This window comes from Marmota marmota, unplaced genomic scaffold, assembly GCF_001458135.2.
Source record: "Marmota marmota marmota unplaced genomic scaffold, marMar, whole genome shotgun sequence".
In the NCBI taxonomy this organism is placed as follows: Eukaryota; Metazoa; Chordata; class Mammalia; order Rodentia; family Sciuridae; genus Marmota; species Marmota marmota.
In genome coordinates this window covers 20,914,715-20,933,306 of record NW_025999977.1, presented here as the reverse complement: position 1 = coordinate 20,933,306, position 18,592 = coordinate 20,914,715, and the positions used below count along the sequence as shown (strand labels likewise).

The 18,592-nt window shown below is 35.3% G+C and overlaps 1 pseudogene; it reads right to left on the bottom strand.

Moving 5' to 3' along the window:
- LOC107137003 overlaps nt 1–18,244 on the bottom strand; it is a 38,600-nt pseudogene extending 20,356 nt beyond the window's left edge.
- Nucleotides 18,245–18,592: the final 348 nt, after the last annotated feature.

The following is an 18,592-nucleotide window of genomic DNA, read 5'->3' as shown; positions in this document are numbered from 1 at the left end:
ATCCATGGTCAGGTACAACAATGTCCCTGAATAAAATTAATCTTTATGTTCATGTTATTTTTCTATCCAGTTAGCTTAACTCTAGTCTACACACACATACACACACTGAGCAACATTTTATACACATACACAAGCACATGTACTGTTTAGAATTAAGCAAGTTAGATGGATATTTATATGAATAAGTAAACCAAATAAATATACACAGAAAATGTTTATATATTGATACACTTGAGAAAACATTTTTGGAAATCTAAAAATCCTTATTTTATGGTTTTGTAAAGAAGAGTTACTATTGTTCTAAACTAGAGTTGGCTCCCATCCAATCATAAAGAAAACCATATAGAAGTCAGCAAATAATGACTAACATACAAGAGCTCAGTGTCAGCCACATGTTTCACACCCTTGTTTTATTTAACTCTTTCAACAGTGCCATGAAGTAGGTGACCCAATTATTCCAACCCTTTATAGTTAAGGGAATGAGGCTTAAGAAAGAAGTAACTTGCTCAAGGACACATGGGTATTGATAGGACTGAAGATGGGTGCATAGTCTATTAAACATGGATTCTACCCCAAGATGCTCTGCTTACCAATCTTGACCATCAACAAATCACTTACTTGTTTTTTTTTTTTTTTTTTTACAAAAAAAAATCAGGTTTCTTTCTCAGAAAATGAAGTTATTATGAGATTCAAGTAAAAGGCATAGGCAAGCATTGCAAAGACTCTTGGTCATATCATCAGGAACTAAAATATCTGAGATATTTCTCTTTACATTATAATATCAAGATTTTTTTTTTGTTTTTTGCCCCTGGATCCTTTCCTTTTTGAATCTTCATGGCTGCCTGTTCTAAAAGTTTCAAATTTATTGTATTCCTTCTAATCTCAGCAAATACACAAAATACATTGATAATGGATTTTTAACAGTGTAAATGACTGGGCGGTTTTTCATTTGCCAGGATGCAGTGGGCAGGGTGCAGCTGTCCTGAAGGGTAGACACTGTGCTACTACCCTCATTCCTTTCCCCTCTGTAGTCAGTTGCAACCTGTTCACTCTGAACCTCAGATACTCTGGCATTCTGCTAGGTAGGTACATCTGCATTAGGTACAACTTCATTACTTTTATTTAATCTGGTATCAGGCTGAATATTTTCTTTCTGTCAAAGATATATTAAAATCTTCTTTCGTTTCATCTTGCCCTATTATATTCATTCCTACAGAATTACTGATTTGCTCTCATTTTCTTAGGGATTTCATGAGGGAGAGGAGACAAAGACTTGGGCTTTGTTCACAAACTTAGAATATAAGCCTCTTAGTTAAATTTGTTGTTAGAGGCAACAAAATATTAATTTTAGGCTACAAAGCACCAGTGGTATCTATCTGTGGCCATGATTTGGGAAATACTGCCTGCCTTTCTGGAGCCTGGTGCTTTGTAGATGTGACATCTTGGTCAACTTGTGAGCCTCTGAATGAGAGATACCCATCTTACTTTTTTTTTCTCTTTCATTTGGCCCTCAAAAAAGTGCATATTGAAAAACTTAATGCTTTTTGGTTAATTGTATAAAACTAAAAGCATAACAAATGACAACAGTCTCTTAAAATCATAGAGAAACTTCACATTTTCCCATTATAGCTCTTCAAGCACCCATCATTTCCTCAGCTATGGTGTGTGCTTGTTCATCAGTACTTCAGGTAGAGATCTCTTCCATGATGCAAAATAAAAAGGGTAAGTACTTTATTATGTAACTTGATATTCTCAAGTAAAGATATTTGGGTTTGTGTCTATAATGACTAACACCTAGATAAAGGTTTTGTTTTTGTTGTGTTAATATTTCTAAGTACTTGTGTTTACATATTGTCAATCCTACCTCAGAATACTTCAGGAAGCAGGACAAGTATTTTTAACTGCAACTCATAAATGAAAAGGTTGGTGACTCTGTCAAGATTTTCAGGTAGTCATGAATCTGAAATTGAAGTCATGCGACTCCTGGGACATAGGTGTTTACACTAATCTATGTTTTTGCTCAACAATTAAACTCCATCCACATTTTGAAACAGGCTTCAAGATAAGTAATGGGATGGGATTGTGAATGTTTATGGAAATGGAAACAGTATAAGAACATAGAAAGGAACGAGATTCAAATGATAAATCTCAGAGGTGATGAGAGGAGAAACTTCTGGCTCAGCTGGTCCCTTTTTAACTATGGAGACACAGCCACAAGAGCTGTAAATAAGTACCACCACCCAGTTCAGGGCCACACACAAAAGGATAAGACCTCTCACTCCCACTTCAAGGTGGCACGTGTGGCCAGGCCTGCGTCTCTGCCCAATATGCATAAGATCCTCTTTTGTTTTCTCATGATGGAAACTTCAAATCAACCGTTTGGTGAATGCCTGCTTCTTCTTCAGATACTACGTGAATTAACTAAAAAACAAGAGGGTTCTCTGTCTCTTCAGGGAAAGTCAGACAGGGATATTACTTCAGTAGTGATTGACATGGAAACCACTATGCAATTGTCTCAGACTTTTCTGTAATTATCATAGAATTGTGAGATTGTAGGGTTGGCCAAAAGGTGGTGAGGATAGGAGAAAATAAGAAGTTTAATAGTTGAAGCAGCTGTAAAGAGATACTTTTAAAGAAAAAAAATATTGTTTTTCCCCTTTACTGACAGAACAGAGAAAAGAAAGAAAGAATGATTGATTAAAAAAAAAAAAAAGCTCCTATACCTTTAAGAAGTTTTCTGTATTTTGGCAGACAAAACAGAACAACAGTAACAACAACAACAACAACAAAAAACTAAAAATTACTTTTGAAAATATAGACTTTATGCTTTTTAGATTAGATTAATTCAGGACTCAAAGGAAAGGCAATTTCAAGAACTATAACAAGGAAATTGGAAGGTGGATAAGGACGAGGTATTTTCGTTAGCTTCCATACTCACAGGGGCCAAGACTCCTTATTTGCTATGGATGAATCCATTCTACCTGGATTCATTAACTAAAAGTAGTATTTAGAGGATATGTCTCCTGGGGATTGTAATAGTCTGGTAAGTAAATTTACATATATCACATTTCAAACAAAAGGTTTCCACATCTTTTTAAGTTTAACAAACAATAGAAATTTGGAAATGAAGTTTTGAGTCATAGCTTTTGCACTGGACACTCTGTGCCTAAGTTTATAGAGAGGAAAGGTAGGATTGGAGGTGAGGAGAAAACACTATCAATTGTTGATACCGAACAAGTGAAAAGTTATATTATTAAACTCATGGTTAATACCTTGAGAGAAGAAGAAATCAAGGGCCCTCCAGCCTTGGTTAATGAAGTTTTACCTTCCTTAGGAGTGTAACCTCACCACATTATTATCTATATCTCATCCACGTTTCAAGATCAAACTAAAGTTTCATCTCCTTTGTAAAACTGTCTCTTATGTTCCAATTTCAACTGCTCTCTGCACTCTATCACTAAAATTTGTTTGGATAGTATTTGTCCAAATCATTCATTTAGCAGTTAGAAATATCCTCCAATATGACATAACCTCTTTTCTTGAAAATGTTTTAAATCTTTAAATCAAGATCTCTCATGTTGATTTTCTCTCCTGCTTCCCAGGAGACCACAGATCTTTAAGAACAGGAATAATTTCTTCTATTAATTTTATTCCTCACAAAAACTAGCATAATTTTTCTGCACAATAAACATTTGTTTCTTTTTTATTATTTGAAAAAGTAGACAATGAAAGATAGTACATCAACAATCTGATAAATTATTCACTGAGAGCACAGAGAAGAGAAAAATCAATATACACAGAAGTAGTTTGGGAAATCTTTCAGGAATAGATAGAACTTGAACTAGGCCCTGAAAGATGGAAAAACTTGGAGAGAACATGCATCTTTGATGAGGCCTCTCAAGCCATCTAACCACCATGCAATTTTACTGTACCCTGTACAGAAGACACTGCTGCCTAAAGAAATGAACTGTCTGTCTCCCAAGGTAAAACCATGAATAATTATTAAATAGTTCAGCATCGACATTAAAGATGAGATTTGGGGCTTCAATGGTTTGCTAGTGAAATCATTAATATTATCATGAGTTCTCAGCCTAAGATAAATTGGGCTATGGAGTTAATAAAATTTAATCTGTTAAACTTTCCCTTCCTCCCTACTATTCCATTAGCTTTGCTGGAGGCTTGTGATTGTGTTTGAAAGAAAATCATGTTTTGCTTCAGGAACATGCATGAGTTTATCTGTGCTTTGCAAGGAAATGAAGAGATGAGAATATATGGTGTATCTTGCTATAAAAACCAATCACCTTTCTTTGGATGTGCATGCAATTCAGGACATCACGTCTTTGCCTCTGTTCTCTCTGCCTGCAGTGCCCTCTCTGACCACCTCCACTTCTACATACCTTTCTACCTCCACCCTGAGCAAAGTTGTCTTTTTTGAAGCAACCTATTCACTTTTCCAAGCCCAGCTCAATTACTTCTCATAAGCACTTCTTCACCCCTTTTAGTATAATAAATCCTTCACTTAGCATTTTCAAGTAGCTTTATTAGAGGACTATATATATTTTTCCCCCAGGGATTTGGAATGATTCATCTTGGATAATCAGTGTCTATCATGTTTTCTGGCCATCTAGAAATGTTTCAAAATTTTTTGTTACATGATTAACATAATGAATGGTAGAAGGAAAGAACATAAGTGTTTAGCCAGAATCTTAGCAAAGAAATCCATATTTCTAGAGTATATCATTTAAACTATAATCAAACTTTCTTATGGATGGATGAAGACATTTCACATTTTCTCTCATTATTTTAAAACTGAAATTGGATCTTAGATTCCATCTGTGTGGGACCGTACTACAATACTATGCCATGGCATTAAGTATATAAGACACCAGACTTTTTAAAAACTATACTAAATATATAAACTAAGCATATATTTCTAAATTTATTCTCAACAAATTTAGTTCACTTTGTGTGCACTAATAACTTTATTTCTAAAAGGGCACATTGAGAAATGGAGTATCTCAAGATACAATGAAAATCTCCTGTCATAACTGATATTTCACAAAATTGAGGAGATAGCTGCTCATACTGTCACAACTGATCAGTGTTTCACAAGTGCGGACCATTAGAATCTCTGGGAATAATTAATAAAATTTAAATAACCACCCAAGACCTCCAAGATTAGATCTTTAGGGGATAAGCCCAAGATCCTGCATTTTGATAAGATCTTCCTAGAATTCCCAAACACACTAATGTTCCCTTGGATAGCAGCATGACTTACTTCCTCATCTGTTTTTTAGATCTTTACTGGAAGTGTATGTAGTCTCCCTGTCACAATATTCTACTTTCCTTGTCCCCCTTTCCTCCCTTTATCCTTAGAACTATTAGCTGAAACTTTCTGTATACCACTCACTTATTTGTTTGCTGCCACCTCTCCACATAGTAACTAGGACATAAATTATAAAAGCAGGTAATTAAAAAAAAAAAAAAACTGTTTTGTTCACTGCTATATGCCCAGTACCACATAAAGTCCTTGAACATTATGGTGTTCAATAAATACTTGTTAAATAAATAAATGAATCACTCCATCAAGTGTTTTTAGTTAATAAACTTATAATAGTAATATTTTAAATCTCTTTTTCTCCATTAAAAAATATCTCAAATCTACTTCTCCACATCCTCCCACCCCTGCAAAAAAAAAAAAAAAGAAAAGAAAGAAAAATAGTTTGGATCCATAGATGAGAATTTCCTTGAAATATGCTTTATATCTGTTCTTTATACTATAATCCAGCAGGAAGCATTTTTTTTCTGTCTCTGCATCATCTTTGTATATTTAAACTCCAGGTCAAAGATTAGATGAGGATGAAAATAAAGGAGAAAATTCAAGAAGTGTCAGACTTAATGGTGGCAATAAATAATGTTTTGCTAAAAACTCCCTAAGAATAGATGGCACAGTCTATGTAGGAGTATGTAAATGATATGCAAATTAGAATCTAATTTTAATGCAAATGCATATGTGGTCCTCCTAACTATTTCCTGCACCTGGATAGAGCCCCTAGGAAAATTCTATTGGAGAGAAATGTGCTCTCAGCAACGTTTTAATGACTGGGTGGATTGGAGAGCAGTGGGTACCACACCTGGCATGCATTATAAGGTCTGCTAGTTACTACTAAAAACAAGCTCTTATCTATGCAATGCTACTTTGCAGCTTTCGTGAGCCCAGTTTCACTTACACATACCTTCACTGACCTATTCTATAAGGGGGTATGACGCTGCTTTGCCTCAGGCTCCTGGGCAGAGTTTGTAAGTTAACACATCATTTAAAGCAAGTAGTAGAGGATAGGAAGGCAGCAGAACACAACAGACACTAGTATGGCAATATGTAAATCAATGGATGTGTAACTGATGTGATTCTGCAATCTGTATATGGGGTAAAAATGGGAGCTCATAACCCATTTGAATCAAAGTGTGAAATATGATATATCAAGAACTATGTAATGTTTTGAACAACCAACAATAAAAAATTAAAAAAAAATAAAAGCAAAAGAAGTAAAAAAAAAAAAAGCAAGGTATATGTAACATTTGGGGGCCAGAGGTACTGCTAAATGTAAATTATCCCAACTCAGTGCTGTGGTTGCATTTCCTTATAAAACACCATCCAGCCTGAGTGAATAATTTGCATCCTACTAATAATAGGAGTTCTATAAAATGGAGAAAAAAATGAGGATAAAATAGATATGGCCAAATAAGTTTGTCACTATTGTTGTTTTAAGGGCTTACTTAACAAAAGCAAAGTTGATAGAAGAAGTAAAGGCTAGAAGAAAATGTCTTAGTACAAAGACATGAAGGGAAGACAAAGGGACTAAATACTGTCTTGTGATAGCCCTGCATGATTTGTCCATCTATTTTGAGAATGACAGATAATAATGAAAGCAATACCATCTTATAGTTCTATTTTTCTATAGTCCTTTATTGTTATTAATTATCTATTATTATCGATTACCTACCCAATTTTCTCCATTGATTTTTTTCTGTCACAATATGTAAAGTAGATAGGGTTTCATTACATACCCTATTTTATTAAAGATTTTTTGAGAGGGACACTATTTTCATTTTTAATTTTTAACTGATTCGTAAAAACATAAAAATTGTACCTATTTCTATGGCACTATGTGATATTTCCATACATGTATACGTTGTAATGTGCAATTTTTATAACTAAGACTATTGTTTCAGGCATCATGACCAGGTGCTTTAAAGGACCTTCCCATAGCAAGACACCACATATCACACAAGATACATGTCACGTGACATCACTGGTCTAACAGAAGTATCTTTTAATGTCCCCTTAAATTTATAAAGAACCTACCTGAGTGAGAGAGAGGGCTGTAGCCAGAGACAAATTTCAGATGGGAGAGGAAGGGGTTTTCCAGACAGCAAACACCAGAAGCACAGTTACTTTTAGAATACTGGGTTTTGAGCTAGTTGTGGGCTAAGGCAGCTTCCTGTACTATTTCAAGTCAAGGGAGATGTTGAGGTCATCCAGTTGCTAGGTAGAATCTTCTTGCCGCTAGCAGACACAGAACTGAAGCGAATCTAAACCAAAGCTAGTCAGTGTGGCTTGAAGACTGACGACATCAGCAGCAGGCTAGAAACCCACACTCTTAGGCCCCAACCCAGATCTACTGAATTGTAATCTGTACTTTGGTAATTCCTCAGGTGATTCTTAGGAACATTGTAGTTTGGAAAGATTTGTTGTACAGAGAAATATAACCTTATATGGGTCCATCAAAAACTATTAGAATAAAAAAATGAGCTCACAGTACAGAGTACCAAGGACTTAGGAGTTGTGAATGAAAATCAATAGGGAGAAAAAAACAAACAAGAAGAGTTTGGATAGACCTCCTAAGACCACAGATTGTATGTGTGAAACATAGATTCCAGGCCAGATATGTATGAGCAGGCGGAAGAACATGGCAGGGAGTAAGCAAGCACAGAGGATTTAAAAATGAAACTCCAAAAAGTGAGAAATATATGGTAGTTCTCTTTTTAATCTCTTTATGAACCTCCATACAGCTTTCCATAGTGGCTGCATCAATCTATATTCCCACTCACAGTATATAAGCATTCCCTTCCTCAACATCCTTGCCAACATTTATTTCCTGGTTTTTGGTAACCGCCACAGTATTAGGACTGAGGGTATATCTTACACTGGTTTTGATTTGCATTTCCCCAAGTGGTTAATGATGTTGAACAACTTTTCACCCATTGACCATTTTTGTGTCCTCTTTGGAGAAATGTCTATTTAGGTCCTTTGCTCTTCTAAAAAATTGGGTTATTTGGTTGAGGGTTTGTAGCCTGAATTTTTGGTGTGATATCCAAAATATCCTTTTTCAAGGTCAATGTCAAGGAGCTTTTTCTCCAAGTTCTGTTCTAGGAAGTTTATGATCCAGCAATCCCTCTTCTGGGCATATTCCCAATAAAAATTAAATCACAACCTCCAAAGATATATGCACTTTCATGTTCTTTGAGTATTATTCATAATAGTCAAGATTTGGGAACAACCCAAGTGTCTGACAGTGGATGAATGGATAAAGAAATTGTGGTGTCCATATGTGTAATGGATTATTATTATTATTTAGTCATAAAAAAGAGATCCTGACACTTGCCACAACATATATAAAACTGGAGGGCATTATCCTAAGTGAAATAAGCCAGACACACAAAAAAATACTGTATGATCCCACTTATTTGTATACTCTGAAAACACTAGTCAAATATACCAAGACTGTGAATAAAACAGTGGTTGTTATGACTCAGTGGATGGGGAGAAATAAGAAAAAAGCCAGCCTCAGCAAAATGGAGGCTCTAAGCAACTCAGTGAGAGACCCCGTCTCTAAATGAAATACAAAAACAGGCTGTGAAAGTAGCTCAGTGGTTGAGTGACCCTGAGTTCAATCCCTGGTACCAAAAAAAAAAAAAAAATGACAGATTATATCTCATGTACTTGCAATGCTGAAAAGAGATATTAGAAGCAATATTTAAAGAAGCAATGACAAATTATTTAGCACCAATCAAATGTAATAAATCCACAAGTCTTCAAAAACTTGCATAGATACAAATTGGAATTAAGTCTCAGAATACCAAAAACAAACATTATCTTAAACAAACCCAGAGATAAAGGAGAGATCAATTAGGAAAGAAAAATAAATGATAGCAGATTTCCTAAGATAAAAATATGAAAAAATTAATATCAGTCAACTTGGAATTGTGAAGCCAGAAAAACTATTCAAAAGAAAAGACTTAAATGCTTCAGAAAAAAATTAAGTATAGAGACTTTCAGTGAACAAAAATAAAATCTGATTGTTATTGTGTTCCTTCACATTTAATAGGTCCCTTCATCTCTAATCATGGTCTTTGTTCTTTAAAACAAGTTTTTGCACATTGTAGACAAATGAGAGCATCATTTTTTAAAAATCACATTTACTATTGATCTTATTTCTCATCGTGGGAAACTTATTCCTAAGATCCAGCTTGGTCTATAGTCTATAATTCTTATAAGCATTTGCTTACAACTATGATCTTGACAGTTCTTTAAATTCTGATAGATCAGCCTGTGTCTAATTTGTGTTTAATCTGCATTACTTGTGTTGTATCCCACCAATGACCATAAATTTGTCACATTTAAAATATTATCTAATTAGTAAGGCTTTGAATCCAGACTAATTATTCAGGAGTCCAAAATCTCCAGTGATCTCATTATCAAATGTATCGCACTTGGAGTTTAGGGTTGCCAGGAATGGTTCTGTTGTATGCCACTCCATATCTCTTTCTACTCTGATATCCACTGTTCTCATTAACTTGGGTTTTGTGTCTAATGAGTTTTGCTCATTTCATACCCAAGGCTACTTCCTTTTGTATGGGGCAAGTACCTTGCATTCCCTATGGCTGATTCTGTCTCAGGAGAGCTCAGAAGAATGAGATGTTGAACCCTTAGAGCAGAGATCTTCTTCACAGTGAAACCTAATCTTTCCTAGCAAGTACTGTCACACTGCAGGTAGGATGGAGGCGCTGGTTTGTGTCTCATACTACATTTGAAACCACTGCTTTCTTTGACATCTAGTGTCAGCTGCCAAAAAAGCCCTGGTCCATTTCACCAGATTCCTCAACTCATGGTGATTTTCTAGTAGAGGTTTCATTGTCTCTTACTCAAATTCAATCTCCTCAAAGAAAACCAAGTTCTCTAATAGGATTTATATAGGTTTAAGTACCATGTGAGGGACAAATTCAAGTTCTCTCCCACTCTGTTCATGCTCCATGAAAATTAAGTTAAGGGATTGGAATCTGTTTCCAAGTCCTACAATATTCCATAGCAGTTAAACCCAAGGATGTAGGTTTTGGCAAACCAGTGGAAGTTGGTTTGCCATAAAACACAGAGAATTTTACTAGGATATCAACAGCTTTCTGACTTTGACTTGAATTCTCTCCTAAATATTGGGACTTTGTGATTTCCAAATCCATTTCAAAGATAGGGAGAAACCCTAATATTGAAACTTTTCACCAACCTATGTCTATGTAAGCAATAAATCATTTTGTCTCATTTCAGTGGGCAACTTGACAGACTATGTGGTTTAAATGCATTTAGTTCTATTTAACACTATATCAGAGTTAATTGTCTCCTATGTTTTATTATTATTATTATTATTATTCTGCTAGAAAAGAACCCTTGCCATCTACTCTGCCATTTTAATTGGTCACATGACTTCCCAGAATAAGAATACATTTCTCAGAATCAGTTTTTGCTAGGTATGGTCATTCAACTAAGGTCTGGCCCATGTAAGCCAAAGTGTTGTGGGCATTCAATAGACTCTTCCCTAAGAAATATTGTGCATGCCCTTCGTGTTCATCATGTCTTCCACTTTCACACAGATGACATGATCATGTCACCCAGCCAAACACAAGGCAGAAGAATCTATGTCCTCAATACCATATCATGCCATATAAATCTTGGAGAACCAACCCAGACTTTTCTGTGAAAAAGAAATACACTCCTTACCTGTTTCAGCCACCGTTATTTGAGGGTTCCTCCTCCCCACACATTAACCAAATCCTAGCATCCTGTAAGCTTTGTGGAAGTGTCCTACTTGTGACTTGAAGTTCGAATTTCCTGATCTTACCAGCTCCACATCTCACTTCTCTTTCCTTTTTCTCAATTGCTAGTGCTTTTGATCCTGAATCTTTCTCCACTTCTGCCATTGTTTCTTCCCTTCAATTTGAAATATGAGCCAGTCTTCCTAGGTCTCTGATTTCAGTGCACCTCCCGTATACAGGTTTTGTACTTTTTTCCCTTCCTCAGCTCAGTGATTCTATGAATATTCTTCCAGTTACCACCTGACCCCACTCAGTTCTGGGTCTCCTGTGCTCATAACACATTCCTTTGGGTTCATCTGGAGACACCATTCTTATTCAAGACACAGGTTTGTATTCTCCACCTTCTCTCTCTGCATTAGGGAGAGACTGTCCCTGCAGAAAAAGGCTTTCAAAAGTTTTTCTTTTTTTTTTTTTTCCTACTTCACCTTTCTACCTAGGACAGATGAAGGAACACAGGAAGAAACTCATTTCTATGCAAAGAGAATATATTGAAAGTACACAAATGAGTAATATGAAAGTAGCAAATTTTTTATCTGCCAAAAACATCTTTCCTCTGACTCATACTCCAGCTAAATACTTTGGAATGGTGGGAGGCTATTTCTGCTATGAAGCTGAATTGACCTTCTCTGGACACCTTCTCTGAGATACTTCGCAATTCTCCCATATAAATGTCTCTATTATTTTCAATAGCATCACTGGACAATAAAAAGGTATGCCCTTACCTCAGTCCCAGAACAGAATGTCCATTATCATTAATGATGATCATAACCTGAAAAAAGAGTCAATTGACCTCTTAGCATATGCCCTCAAGGTACATAATCAGGTTTCCCTAGGGATTTGGTATGCATTTGATAGGACAGGATTAATTCAGCATAAAAATATTCTCTGGCCTATTTGAACTTTTAAGTAGAATACAAAATGACCTACTTTGACAATATATTTAACTTTTCTCACAGTAACTATTTTTTCTAACTCTTTGTTCATTACCTTGCCAAAGTGTTTATGTGAAAAGATTCTTAAACTCTTACATCTACACCTATACTGGAATGTGAATACTTTTTTTTTAACACCACCATATTGTCAAGAAACAACCACAGCAGGAAATTAGTATTAGCAAGAAATTAAAGTGATTCTGAAATAAAGGCTTGAAGAAGCAAATTCTTAAAAATCCATTTGGCATAGATTTCTGATCTTATGGTAGGCCAGGACACTTAAAGAGGAAAGAGGCTATCCAGAGAGAAGAAAAATTATAAAATGGAAAAAATAAATGCTTCAAAAAGAATTAGGTTAAATTTTCATTAACAAATCTAGCCATTCTATTAAATAATCAGAAAAAAATTGAAATGTTTACTAATTGTATTTACTTCTTAAGTCTCCAAATTAAAAAAATATTTTAAACAACCTATGAAAAGAAAAACATTTGAGTATGTTAACTTTAACTGGCATTGCTATGGTTTAATTTTGGTGAGTCTTCATCACATGCTTAAACAACTCTCCTACCTTGTATATGTTCTGATGATAGGAAAATCCAAAACTGGTCATTGTTTAATGTACTATATCTGCATTTTGTGTTTCTAACAAAATGGTGAGCATTTTGAAGGAGAAACACCTACATTTCTTTTGTACCACTTGCTGCATGTAGATCACTGTTAGATCCTTGACAAATTATGAACTTGATAAATTATATTTATGATAATGTAGTATAATGGTAGTTTTAAAATACAAGGATCCAGATCCTTGAACTATATCATGAGTCAGTCTACCATAAACATAGTGTTATCTATACAACATTAAAATACTCAGACATATTAAGGGTAAAATTATTGCAAATAATTATCTGGCACTAGTGACAAAAAAAATAATGGTAAAAGGCTGGATTTTAAATAAACAAGGTTTTTACTTGAAAATATAAAGCTGTGTTTATTTACAACTCTTGTTGTCATTACTCATTTCTTCAAAAACTTCTTTATGAACAAAGAACCAAGAAAAATTACAACACTAGCCAATAACAACCAAAGGATGCATAAAACTTTGAAAAGATAATTTAGACAATGACAATGTATATTAATTTCAGATATTTCTAGTGGCAGAGTGGGAAGCTATACCTTAAATAAAGAAACCTGTTCTGATATAAGCAAACTGGGTTTTACTCAGTTATTTCTGCAGGAGAGAATGTAAGGAATCAATTCTGAATTAGCATCTCATTACAGGAAATGAATGCACAATTCTGATTATTTTTGGATTTAACCATAAATCCTTAGAATGGTATAGAAATAGGAGAGTGAGTCTTTGAATTGCTTCACTTAAGATAAGCGCTTACGCAACTAGGTGAGGTTCTGAGCAAAGAAGGAAGTGCTATGAAAGTCAAAAGAATATTCTGCATTTCTAATTGCAAAACTGATAATGAGGGGTGGTTTTAACAGTTCTCAGTCACCCCCGGTTGTGGCTGTCTTTGGCCAGGACAAAGGCTTGGCCTCAAAAGCAGTCTCATTTCTGTTTTACAGCTCTGTCGTGATCCCTGAGATAATCAATCTCAACAAACATTGAAAACAGTTTAGAACCAAGGCTGGGTTTGATCACTTGCTTCTTTTATTAAAGGATAAGGTTTTTTTTTTGACAATCTGATGTGATAATGGCTGCACAGAAGCATTTCAGACAGCAGGTGCACAGGTGAAGCCTGGACAGGTCTAGTAGGAAGTCTAAAGTTACTAGATTTGTTGTTGTCACATGGGTGAGATAAACTCATTCTTTTTCACTATCATGACTAAAAGCTCTGATTAGAACAATTGCAGAAAAAGAAAAATTTATTTGGGGGCCACCAATTTCAGAGGTCTCAGTTCATAGACAGCCAGTTCCATTCCTTGGGGTTCAGGGTAAGGCAGAACATCATGACAGAAGAACATGGCAGAGGGAAGTGGCTTACATGATTATCAGAAAGCAGAGAGGGAGAAAGACTACACCCGCCAGATTTAAAATATATACCCCAAAGGAACACCTCCATTGTCCTACCTCCTCTAGCCGCAACCCTACCTGCCTATAGTTACCACTCAGTTAATCCTGTCAGGGAATTAATTCATTAATTGGGTTAAGACTTTCATAACCCAATCACTTCTCTAAAACTCCTTACATTGTCTCACACATAACATTTTGGGGAATACCTCACATCCAAACTATAATAGGATCTATGAAAGCATTATTTAAAATTTCAAGAAAGATTAACAATAAATTTTTCATCACTATTACAATGGTGTGACCCTCATTGTATAGAAATTGTTGCCTAGAAGATATACATAAAAACTGAATCAGTATTTCCACTGGGTAATTCTCCAGAATAGCCTTTAGTGTCTTCATTTTATAAATTTATATGCACATGCCTCAATGAGACATTGTTAAAAGAGAAGTCAAGGATCTTGGATTCCTCTCCAACAATTACATCGCAGACACAATTAAGTTACAGTGAGAGAAACAAGTGTAGGTTGAGGTTTATGTAAAATAGCATTCACTGCATTGGGGTGTGGCTGCCATATTCCTTAACAATGTGTGTCAGTTGTCTTTTCCTTGAAGAAAGAAAATTCCCTGGATGTAAGTGAATAATTCCTATTATGTGGAATTGAAAATTGATAAGGAAAATAGTGAACTAGAAAGAATAACCCCGAATAGTTCCTAGCCCTGTTGTATCACCAACCATGGGGATAGAATCCTAATTATATTTGGTAGAAATATGTTGTTGTTTGGGGTCCTGATTTTTATATTATCAAAGGTTAACGTTCATGGGGATATTTCAGGTACTCAAAGCTTTCAATGGCAGGTAGTGACTCTCTGAAGTGATTAGGGAAATGCAAACTAGATTTATTTTTACACTAAGGATCAAATGGTTGGTGGAAAATGCAATAGTAAGTAAGGTGTAGGGCTGTATTTATGATCTGAGATTCAAACAATAAAGTTTGCTAATGCCCTAGTATCCCATTTAGACAAAACAAAGAGATCTATGGCAATCAGTACAAGAAATAGAGTTCATGTGTAAACAATAATGCTCTGCAGAGCTGTGTAATGACACTCGCAGTAAAAAAGGGTACTCAGACAACAGAAAGATTGTGTAGGATAGCCAAGGTAGGAAACTTTAAAATTATGTTGCTTCATTGGCTTTGTCTTGTCCAAGAAATAAAAGCACAACAAACAGAAACTATTTATATCCCATTAAATATAGTAATTATATGAAGCCCATGTGAAAGTAGTCAGAATGATCCTAAAGGTTTGGATCTCATGAATGTTCCATCTTTGTACTTTTGCCAGGGTTATTTTGTGAGCAAGCAAAGCACACACTAGATATCCTTTATCATTTTTTCCAAAATGCCCCACCAGCTTTGAGATAATGACTACATATAGGGTCTTAGAAAATTTCCTCTTAACATCCTCTGACATTACAAGAACAGAGATTATATTTAAGTAATTGATATCCAGATGTTTTTTGATATTTATATTAATAATATTAGGATAAAATGTGGACATTATATAGTAGCCTTTTATAATTTCTGCAAAAGCTTGTTTCTCAGGCGTATCAAAGGAGAAAACACTTTTTAAAGGTAACCTTGGTATAATGATCAGTCAGTGAGTTTTCTTTAGTATCTAGGTTACCTGTCTTTGAGTTTCCACTTTTATAGATGCTAATTTGTTTGACACCTTTAGGATGTCCCGAAGTCCTTGACCTGTTGACAGTTTTCTATAAAGGTCCTGTCTGAAATTAGAAAATCTAGCTATTTCCAAAGTATCTTAATTTAATGAACAATTCCAAATACATTTCTATTGTCTGTGTGTTTATTAACTCTCTTGACCTTGGAGAATCATGATGCCTTAGGGAGCAATGAGTTCTGCCATTTGGTCCATTCAGTCTCTGATAAGAGATCATATTCTAAGTGTGAATTAAGGGTCATGCTGATAATTCCCATTTTTGCCTTTAGATAATATTAATCAACAAACATAGGTAAATAGGGACTTTCTAAGGGAATTTCTAAGCATGCCACAAGTCATGAACAATTTTCAATTATAACAAAGACAGAAAACAGGGAAAGACAGGTCATCATTTAAAAACTTTATAAGTGATGACCTATCTAAGACAAAGCTTATATACTGAGAGACTCCAATCTAATGATACCTTATATTTGTCAGTCCTTAGGACTGGTTTTGATCACGAATTTGTTAGACTAATAAACATTGTCCATTCTTATGTTCTTTATCCAGGTAGAGAAAAATATTATTTATGATAGACAATTAAAAACAATGATGAGGAATATAATTTTACCCATGATTTTTGGTAAGATACATTAATTTTCTATTACTATATACCAAACCATCACAATACATGTTGATTTTAAGTGACAATATATTTGTTTCCTTAAAATTTCTATGCATTAGGGATCTGGGTATGGCTTAGAGAAATGCCTCTGATTGGCAAGGTTGTAATGAAGCTATGTTCATACATTATTTCTGTTATACTCTACTAACTAGAAACAAATGACTAGACTAGTCCATACTCAATAGGAAGGAATTATACAGAGAGTGAACACTAGGAGACGGGAAAAATTTGCAGTCAATTGTGGAATTTCCTACTATAATTTCCTCTGACCACAGTGATTTCCATCCCTTCCATATGAAAAATACACTCACTTTCTTCCGAAGTCCCCATAGGTGGTATCCCAGTATGGTATCAGTTTAAAGTTCAGAATACATCATCTAAATCAGGTCTAGGGCAGATAAAGCTCCTCCCAACCTTTAAGACTAAACAGATAAATTATGGCCCCTTCGTCATATCCAATATACAATGAAGAAAGAACAAAGGATAGTTGTTATAAATATTCTAATTCAAAAAGGGGTGGGGGTGGGGAATGAGAGTGGCTTTTTGTTCCATACAAACAATTCTTGGAGTCAACCAGCAGAATGTTGGAATTCCCATGGATCTCATTTTCACTCTCTAGGTTCTTGTTTCCTCTTCTGAGTCATCTTTTATTTATTTATTGTTTAATCAAAGCTAACATGTGTTTTCAGATGAATATTTTTCTTGGTCTACTTCCTACTAGTAATATTTGGGGACCCGATCTCTTAATTTGTGCTATGTCCATTTCAATCCAAGTTGGGTGTGTTTCTATTGATATAATTCATTACAAATTTTTATGAGTATCCTATAAATCTCATTGGCGTTTATTCCCTTAGTAAAAAGTCACACACATAAATATGTTCAAGCCTTCCTGCCACTCCGTGTAATTGAGAGGATCTGTGAGGCACACACTTAATCTCTCTGTAGGGTCTTTTGTGTGAGTGAATAGTGTTCTAAGATCTCTCTTTCTCTTAATTTGAGCTTATAACAAGAGATGATTCACACTACCTTGGTTTCATTTCCAGGTCATGTTTTCCTGGCAGCAACCTGGATTTAATTTTTTCTCAAGATATATTTCTTAATTTTAATATCATCTGCCATCTGGAATAGGTTGAAAATTTACCAAAAAAACCCAAGTCCTGAATCCCTTTGTTTAATGTTCCTTTCCTCAATTTATCTCTTTCCCTTCCCAGATTACTAGAAGTAGCAAGCAGCAGCCTGGCAGTACCTCCAAGTACTTGGCTTGGCAGTCTCCTCAGCTAGATCATCCAGTTCATAAAGCACGTTTTCAGCTTTCCATGCTACTACAGCAAGAGTGTTGCCAAGACAGCTATGATTATACAACGAGGAGACAACTCTCCCACCTCTGGTCTCCAATACTTCCTCCTGAAGCCTCACTGTAGTACCTTCAAAGTCCCTGTTTCTACCAACAGAGTTCAAGGCACCATTACACTTTCACAAATTGGGGCTCCTCAAAGCCCCGGTTCTAGTTCTAAAACCTACCCTTTCATTTCAGAGTTTCATAAGACAGCAACTCCACTCTCAGGTACTTCATTGTTTTGCATCATTTACCTATTAATATATAACATATCACCCTCCAAAATCAGCAGCAAAAAAACAGCGAAATGTTATCTTATAGTTTTCATGAGCCAGAAATTCAGGCGCCTCTGATGTAACCTCCCTAAGAAAAATTGCTGTAGAATCATCTTCTGAAGCTCCAGTCATTCCAAGGCTCAAGTGGAGGAGGATATATTTCCAAGTTCATTGGAGTGGCTGCTGGCAGCCCTCAGGCTCTGCCCGGTTTGCTCACAGGAGACCTCATTTCCTTGGCTCCTGGGCTTCTTCTCAGGGGAACTCACAAAAGCCAGCTGGCTTCACTTAGAATTGATAAGGAGAATCCTACATCTCTCAAGAAATAGAGATGTTTTACAACAGCAAAAGAAGTAGAAGGCAAGAAATAATGAAAATCAGAGCTGAAATTAATGAAATCGAAACAAAAGAAACAATTGAAAAAATTGACAAAACTAAAAGTTGGTTCTTTGAAAAAATAAACAAAATCGACAGACCCTTAGC